Below are 9,169 nucleotides of genomic sequence, written 5' to 3' on the forward strand. Positions count from 1 at the left end.
TATTGAACTATTAAAAGCTTATATTTACCTCGGCAGACGTTTTCTCCGTGGATAATATCTTGGCAGACATCAAAAACTTACCTACTACCTGACCGTTCTCATGTACAGTCATGATCTCCATATATTTTGGATGCAGTTGATTACAGTATTACGCTTATAAATTCGAATATTAGTATAATAAAAATTATATTTCTTATTGTTATATTAATGATGGGAAAAATGGTCCATTAGAAGGCTATAATAAATATTAGCTTACCATAATAAAAAAATGAATGTAATTGAAATTTTGACAATTTTTCGTTTATTTAAAATAAGCCAGTAGGTAAAAACATAAAAAGTTAGTGAAAAAATATAATTTCAATTGTTCACATAAATATAAATAATGTACGTCTCCAGTTTAATTCACTTTATTCATTAATGTCATCTTCGGAATCATTTTCATCTTCACGTAACTGATTATCATCGTCCTCTGGATCTATTTCAGTAATAGTAAAATTAAAATGTGTAAATTGAGACAAAAATGTACCATATAAAATTTCTTACTAATGAATTTACCAGGAAGCTTTTCAACTAAATCTCCTACAGAATATGGCAGTTGATCGATGTTGATGGCTGATCAATCGATACCGTTTCTGATGGTGATGGACTGGGTTGGGAAACGAAAGAAGCTTCTACAGTTTGTTCTGTATCATAAAATTTTCTTTTCATGGCCGTAAATGCCTTGTAGCAATTACTATGATATCCCATATTATATAAGTCATTCGGTAAAATAATATCCATATATTTAAGTTTATGATACTTCCGCAATTGTAGAATTTTCCGACATTTTGCCATTGTCTCTTCGGTAAATAAATGAACTTTTCCAGTTTTATCAGCTTTTTCACTGACACAAAACAGACACTTTAACTCAGCAGACATAATGTTGGATTCACAAAAGTATATCAATAATAATAAATTCACATCCGTATTCACAAAAATATATTAATAATTATATTGTATATTGAAATTATATTAATAATAATATAAAACTTCATAGAATTAGGTTATTTCACTATACTTTGTTATGTATAAAACACGAGGTTTCTACATCGGAGTTCGGAAATAAACTGAAATAAACTAAAAACATGTGACAAAAACCGTTAGGCCGAGTGTACTTTTGTCCAAGGGAACACGACCAAAAACTAGGTATAAACTTACATAGAATATAATAGTATTATATGAAAGAGAAAAAAAGATGACTATACAACTTATAACTATGGGTATGCTCGGGTAGTAGGTAAGTTTTTGATGTCTGCCAATATATTATCCACGGAGAAAACGTCTGCCGAGGTAAATATAAGCTTTTAATAGTTCAATAAACAATATATCAAAAGATCAGATATAATAAAATACTTTTAAAAATTATAATTTTTATCAATGTTTGAAGTGTCTGCCATGACCTTGGAAGCTCGATATTCGTCTGCCATTGTTATTTTTAATTAAAAATAAATATATATTTTAAAATTTTCAAACGGCAGCCTTTATAAAATACTTTTAAAATTGGTGAAATTTTTATACCTGGCACACCTGAGTGTAACGAAGGTCCACCTTGCTGGGCTTAGCGAGACCCCGCGTTGTGAGTGACACATATAAGAGACTCTCTGGGCAAAATTTCAGGTTTTATAATTTACCTTTAGGTTGCCGGCCACTGGCTCTTAGACTATAATTGACCTACTGATCAGTTTTAGAGAAACTGTCCAAATTTAGAGCTGTGCGTAAAAAGGAATTTTCCATTGCCTTTTGTAGTTTACTGTTGTTTTCCCTTGACGACAACAATGGACATTGGCATTCCAAATATTTAAAAATAACACTTTAATTGGTATCGTAAATACAATTGAAAGCACTTACCTTGCAAGGTCAAAGTTTTGGTTATGTAACGTAGAATTATACAATGCTATTTTTTAAAAACCTGACATGGGCCCACTTTTTTATTTAAAGTGATAGACCACTACTTTCAAATGCAAAGTTGTAGGAAATAATTTGATTACAAATAATTCTTTCCGGTGTTGCCAGATTTCTGCAGTAGCTTCTAAAACTATATTTTTTTTAATGGCAACACCGTATTTTTTTAACATAATTTGACAAACGTTCAAATTCTAAATAGAAAATGTTATGTCACAATTCTTTATTAGAGTAGCCGTTTTAGAACAATCAGCAAAAACAACGAAAATAATATGTAGTCGGCAGGAACCAAATGAAGTTAACATGGCAATTAATAGTAGGTCTTGGAAATTAAATAAAAAGGAAGCCATCATTATAGCACTGTCATTTGTCAGAAGCTGTTGTATTTGAATGTGTATAAAAAATAACGATTTAATTCAGTTGCTAAGATGAATCAGTTCCACATTCAATCCACAAGAGAAAGTTGAATTAATTTTTAATTCCACTCAAGACATCCCGATACGCCTCTTCCAAATCCAGAGTTTTTTAAAAATAAGTTATTGTTAGTAAAACTAAAAACAACTGATAGTTTGTGCCCAAGGATCTGCAAAAGGCTGAAAATTATATTCGCAACTTAATTATACCATAATTTTTATACATATTCAAATACAACAGCTGTCAAATACCACAATGACAGCACAATAATGATGGCTCCTCTCAAACAACACAATTTTTGTTTAATATGCAAGGCCTACAATTGCTATGTTAGCTTCTTTTAGTTCCTGCCGATTGCAGATTATTTTCGTTGTTTTTGTTGATTGTTCTAAAACGGCTACTTCAATAAAGAAATGTGACATAACATTTTTTATTCAGAATTTCATGGTTTGTCAAATTATGTTAAAAAAAATACGGTGTTGCCATTTAAAAAATATCGATTTAGTAGCTACTGCAGAAATCTGGCAACAAAGGAAAAAATTATTTGTAAATTTTTCTTAATCAAGTTATTTCCTACAACTTTGCATTTGGAAGTACTAGTATATTACTTCAAATAAAAAAGTTGGCTTATGTCAGGTTTTAAAAACATAGCACTGTATATTTGCTAAACCAAAACGAAAAGTTATGTTTGCCTAAAAAAACGAAAAAAATTATTTACTAAAAGAGATTTATAGCTTTTGACTTCACTACAAATATGTGAACGGATAAAAGCGCAAGGTAAAATGTTGATATATTCAAGTTAAAAAGTGATTGTCATCCTCAGTATTGACTATAACCTCGAAATGATGATGATAATTCAATAATTTCCTCATAAGAGTGACTTGTGCTTTATAATTTTTTAAAGTACTTAGCATATTCTTCGACAATTAAAACGAAAACTCGTATTGTTCCAAATTCAATTTATGTAGTCAAGATTAAATCGTGAGGATTAACAGAAATGTTCAAGCGGTGCTAATTAAAGTATTAACCGTAATCTAAAATTACTTAAGGTGGTGTGACAAAATTTTATTGCCCACTTATCTCGAATCACCCGACAAGCGTCAATTAACTGAAAAGTGTTTTAAAAATTAAAACGACTAGACACTTTTGTGGCGCGATTGTAACAATTTGAATAGATCGTAGGAATAAATATATAAATTATGTTATAAATTAATATTTATTTGACATTCTGTTTTGGAAATGCTGAAATACAAGTATTTTATCACGGCGAGTATTTAAAAAAAATTCTGTAACACTTTTTACGAGTTTGTAATAGATTGTTGTAGTGATTACTGTGCTGTTTTTCAAAAGTACATTATTTAATAACCGTATTTCCAAGTTTTCTTTTGAAAATGGCGCATTTATTTAGCAATCGCGAATATTATGATATGCTGGTAATTTATGGCGAAGCAAACGAAAAGGCGCACAGAGCTGGTCAAGTGTCCAAGATATCCTGAACGACGTGTCCCCGCACCAGAAATATCAGACAGCAAGTTAATATTTCGCATCCTGTTGTGTAGCAGACATTACGAGAAGCTCAATTGTACCCATTTCATATTCAACGTGTTCAACCGCTTACTCCTGAGGTTTTTCCATTACGTCGAGGTTTTTGCGAATGGTTGCTTCAGAAACATGCAAGAAATCCTCAATTTACTGCGCAAATACTTGGTATAGATTGTAACCTGGTGGGGTTATTTCTTTATCTATTTATCTTTCGTTATGATCAGTATCATAACGAGCCTGGATTTCACAAGAGTTTACTATTTAATTCTCGAAAGGGAGTTTATAATTATCATAATACTATAATTAATACGTGGGAACTTAGAAATGTTGTATGTTCAGAGAATGAATTTCAGGCACTTACCCTATATTGCTTACGTAGGAGTAATCCAGTGGCTGGCTATACAGGGTGACACTGAAGTTGAGAGAAACAAAAAGAAACACCAAAACTTCCAGGAAGGGTTTTAATAACAATAAGCAAAACAAACAAAATAACAGCACAACGGCTCGAACAACATTATTAATTTATTTATTTACACGCGACAGCGTACCGAGATTCAGGGAATGCGCGCTCCATAGCAAAATTTGGAAAAAATTTGTCCATTNTTGTAATAATTTGAATAGATCGTAGGAATAAATATATAAATTATGTTATAAATTAATATTTATTTGACATTCTGTTTTGGAAATGCTGAAATACAAGTATTTTATCACGGCGAGTATTTAAAAAAAATTCCGTAACACTTTTTACGAGTTTGTAATACATTGTTGTAGTGATTATTGTGCTGTTTTTCGAAAGTACATTATTTAATAACCGTATTTCCAAGTTTTCTTTTGAAAATGGCGCATTTATTTAGCAATCGCGAATATTATATGCTGGTAATTTATGGCGAAGCAAACGAAAATGCGCACAGAGCGGGTCAAGTGTACCGTCCAAGATATCCTGAACGACGTGTCCCCGTACCAGAAATATCATACAGCAAGTTAATATTTCGCATCCTGTTGTGTGGCAGACATTACGAGAAGCTCAATTGTACCCATTTCATATTCAACGTGTTCAACCGCTTACTACTGAGGATTTTCCATTACGTCGAGATTTTTGCGAATAGTTGCTTTAGAAAAATGCAAGAAATCCTCAATTTACTGCGCAAATACTTGGTATAGATTGTAACCTAGTGAGGTTATTTCTTTATCTATCTATCTTTCGTTATGACCAGTATCATAACGAGCCTGGATTTCACAAGGGTTTACTATTTAATTCTCGAAATAGAGTTTATAATTATCATAATACTTTAATTAATACGTGGGAACTTAGAAATGTTGTATGTTCAGAGAATGAATTTCAGGCACTTACCCTCTATTGCTTACATAGAACGTAATCCAGTGGCTGGCTATACAGGGTGACACTGAAGTGGAGAGAAACAAAAAGAAACACCAAAACTTCCATGAAGGGTTATAATAACAATAAACAAAACAAACAAACAAAATAACAGCATAACGGCTTGAACAACATTATTAATTAATTTATTTACAGGCGACAGCGTACCGAGATTAAGGGAATGCGCGCTCCATAGCAAAAGTTGGAAAAACTTTGTCCATTATTAAATTTAATTAACTAGCCCGAGACTCTAAAACTAAGTAGACAGCTCAATGTGGAACATAAGGAAGAACTGACTTTTTTGAGATCTTTCCCGAATTCGACATCTCGCTTCGACACGCCCATTTCTTGGGTCCAGAAGTTTCTGTTGTTATCTTATTGGCGGGAACCCTGAATGTCGGGACGCTTTGTCATAACTATGCCATGTTAATAATTGTCTAATGGACTGAATTTACATTTATATAAATAATTATGTGACTTACAAGTAACCCTAGCCTTCCTCTAGCGACTCCGTGTAGCAAATACGGGACGAATTAGTCGATCTCATTTAATCTGCTCTTATAGCTGGGAAAATCCGTCAAAAAACCAGCTACTTGATCTGTTACTTTCTTTTCCAATTACTATCAATTTAATAATTTGATTTAATTCTACTTTGGAACCTCTACGCTCTTCTCGTGGTTTCGCGCGTTATTAAAAATATAGGTTTCTACGCTGGCGCCTCCCAGACGCAACAGATGACTGTCACATGGCCCCAAGTCTAAGTGAACTTGTAAAAAAAATATTGCTAAATTTCCCCGAATTTCCCCGCTATACTTACTTGAGAGCCATTCGCTTTCCGATAAATTAGTGTTGACTGAAATATTTTACTCTTTGTCCCCTCCGTTCCGAGAACTAACAAATAAATTACTACGCATTCCGGCTTTTGTTACAAGATGAAGCAGTCGAAATAGTGTACGTAACGTCCACAACACTCACAACTGGACTATCGAAAATACACACGAAATTCGTCGGGGTGCCTTTCAGCAACAGTTTTCAGTGAACATGTGTGCTAAATCGCTTGCCGGAGTTATTGGAAGACATGCCATTAAATGTTTGGCAAAATATGTAGTTACTGCATGACGGAGCCCCCGCCCACTTTTCGGAGAGTGCGGGAATTTCTAAACATTACTTTTCCCGATCGCTGGATAGGCCGCGCAACCTAGTTAGATGACCCCCTTCGGTCCTCGGACCTTACCCCTTTAGACTTCTTTTTGTGGGGATATGTGAAAAGTGTTGTGTATTCCACGGAAGTTCATGAGATTGACCAACTGCGACATCGTATTGCCGAAGCTTGTAATACGATTCGAGAGGACGTGGCAATGTTGCAACGCGTGCGAGCGAATTGGATACGTCTCGCTGAAGCTTGTGTGCAAGCAAATGGAGGGTACATCGAACATCTTTTATGAAAATCTGTAATTCTCAAAAGGTGACTCCTTGCAATGTTGAGGTAAATCAGATTTTAAAATTAGATTTTACTCAACACAAATCCGTGTATTTATCTTATTTTGACATAACGGACAAGTGACAAAAATATTTGACATAAGTTCATTAACACCCTGTATACAGCTCTATCCAAAAAGTTTGCACCATATGGGAAAACAATGTATAAATTTAATAAATTCCTTCGATTGTCAGTTGTGTCTGCATGTCGTCAAATCAAAATAGCGAGCATCGAACCTCATAAAACGTGTGTTATATACGAGGGACAGACGATAACTGCAAATCGGCCCAAGAGTAACGCACCTTTATTTTCAACCGTAAGGTAAAATGTTATGAAGAAAAATTATTTCCCTCCAAAAAATTAGCGCGAATATAAAGTTTCAATTCATTATGTTGAAAAAGCGAATCCTGTCATGTTTGCAACTTTCCCTAGTACTTACCATAATTCGAGCAAAAACATCCATTACTAAAGTCACGTTTTTTTTAGTGCGCTTCTACAAGAAAAACATTATAATTCCTGAAATTAAGTCGAATCAGGAACTAATAAGGCCGTTATAAAAAATGGTGTAGAAAATAAGAACTTTTGTGCAAACTTTATTTCAGACAGAAACAAAATTTGTGAATAAATTGCACGAACTTAACAAAAAAAGTTACCTGATCAACCATTGCGTCTTTTAATCGCAGATTCTAGAGTTTTGTCACACGAATATCGAGATAATACCAATAACCTGATTCGACAATTGAATAGTTTTGAAAATCGAGCTCGAGAAAGTGTCATCAGTTTTTTCCCATCTAGTTCATGTAGTAGTTCTGGGATAACCTGAAACCTTACTCTGTACATTGTACACTTCGTCGAAGAACAAGTAAATTTACTTCAATCGAAGTTTAAATGAGTTGAAACTCGATTTGATCGCATTGTCAAGTAGAAATAGGCGAACAAGTATAACGACGAATAATACCTCGAGTAATCCAAAAGGAATAAATTCGGGGCATTTGTATGATGTCGATAATAATGAGGTACTTTTGCTACCGTAGTTGCTCCTTTGTCTGTTACTTCAAATGACGTAAATTTAACAATATGAGACGCTTGCTGCCTCATTTACTTACGGCATATATTTCACAGGACAGTGAGGAATTCGTGCTATTGAAACTAAGACGGGAATGTCGAGATACGATACATATTTTGTGGTGGGCGTTTTCATACCACCAATTAGTTCAAGGAGGTTATCGCCACTAAAACATTTTTTAAATCAAATTAGCATTATAACTGAAATGGTTTAATTACTGAGCATATTGAGTGAAAGAGAGCAGGTCAAGTCAATCAGCCAGATACTGTCAAATATTATTAGTATTGACATCAACTCTACTCCTGAAGAAAATTGTGAGAATAAATGCATACGATTTGTACAGGAAAATATAGATATTTAAAGGTATTTCCTCCGATAGACCTTCTCCAAATAGTTATAACGCCTCTCTCTGCTGCAACATACAGGATAATTCTGGAGAAATGGGAAGTTTTGCAGGAGTAGATTCAGGGAATCAAAAAAGAAAACTAAACCCATAAATTATAGTCCAAATGTCAACTATTGTTGAAATAAGTGCAGTAAAAAAATTATGTTGATTTCTTTTTTATGAAAGGAAGACTAAGAAATACGAATTTTATAAATGGTAAATAATTAAAGAACATTTCCAAAAATACCACCACCAATTTCAATGCAGTTGTTTCCTCTTGTATTATCGTCGCGATTATCTCTTATTGCCTTGTGTACTCTTGTTTCGTACACCAACGACTTCATCCACCCCCAAAGAAAATAATCGACTGGGTTTAGGTCTGGAGACCTTGCTGGCTAATTTATTGGACAGCCTCTACCAATCTAGTCTATTCAAATATAAAAGTACGAATGATATTTGGAATAGCAGGGGTGTGCAGAAGGGAAGAACTATATAATAAGAAAATAAATGACATTGAGGATAATAGTAAATATTCCCGACACTAAAACACATATATCACGAACGTTTACAGTACCAAATCAAGGAAACGAGACAGTTAATTATATGGAACCTTATAAAAAAATATCTGGCACTACGACCAGAAAAGGCAAAATTAGCTCACTTATTCTTGGCAATGCGAGATAGGAAGGTCACGAACCAGGTAGTGTTTAAAATTGCCAGATCCCTCAACTTATACCGGACATGCATTCCGAAGGAGTTCTGCCACTATTCTGGTAAACCAAGGAATGGTTATTTTAGGCCTTAAAAGGAACGGTGGGTGGCGTTCGTCCTTTGTAGCTGAGAAATATATCGAAGACAAGATTCTATTTACTTGGAAATTCTCAAGGAAATTCTACGGTGACAGAAAGTGATAGCGCAGCCCAGAGTGTTATTACAAAATGCGCAGCAACTATAGCATCATCTGAA

This window comes from Anoplophora glabripennis, unplaced genomic scaffold, assembly GCF_000390285.2.
Source record: "Anoplophora glabripennis isolate ALB-LARVAE unplaced genomic scaffold, Agla_2.0 scaffold33, whole genome shotgun sequence".
Lineage (NCBI taxonomy): Eukaryota > Metazoa > Arthropoda > Insecta > Coleoptera > Cerambycidae > Anoplophora > Anoplophora glabripennis.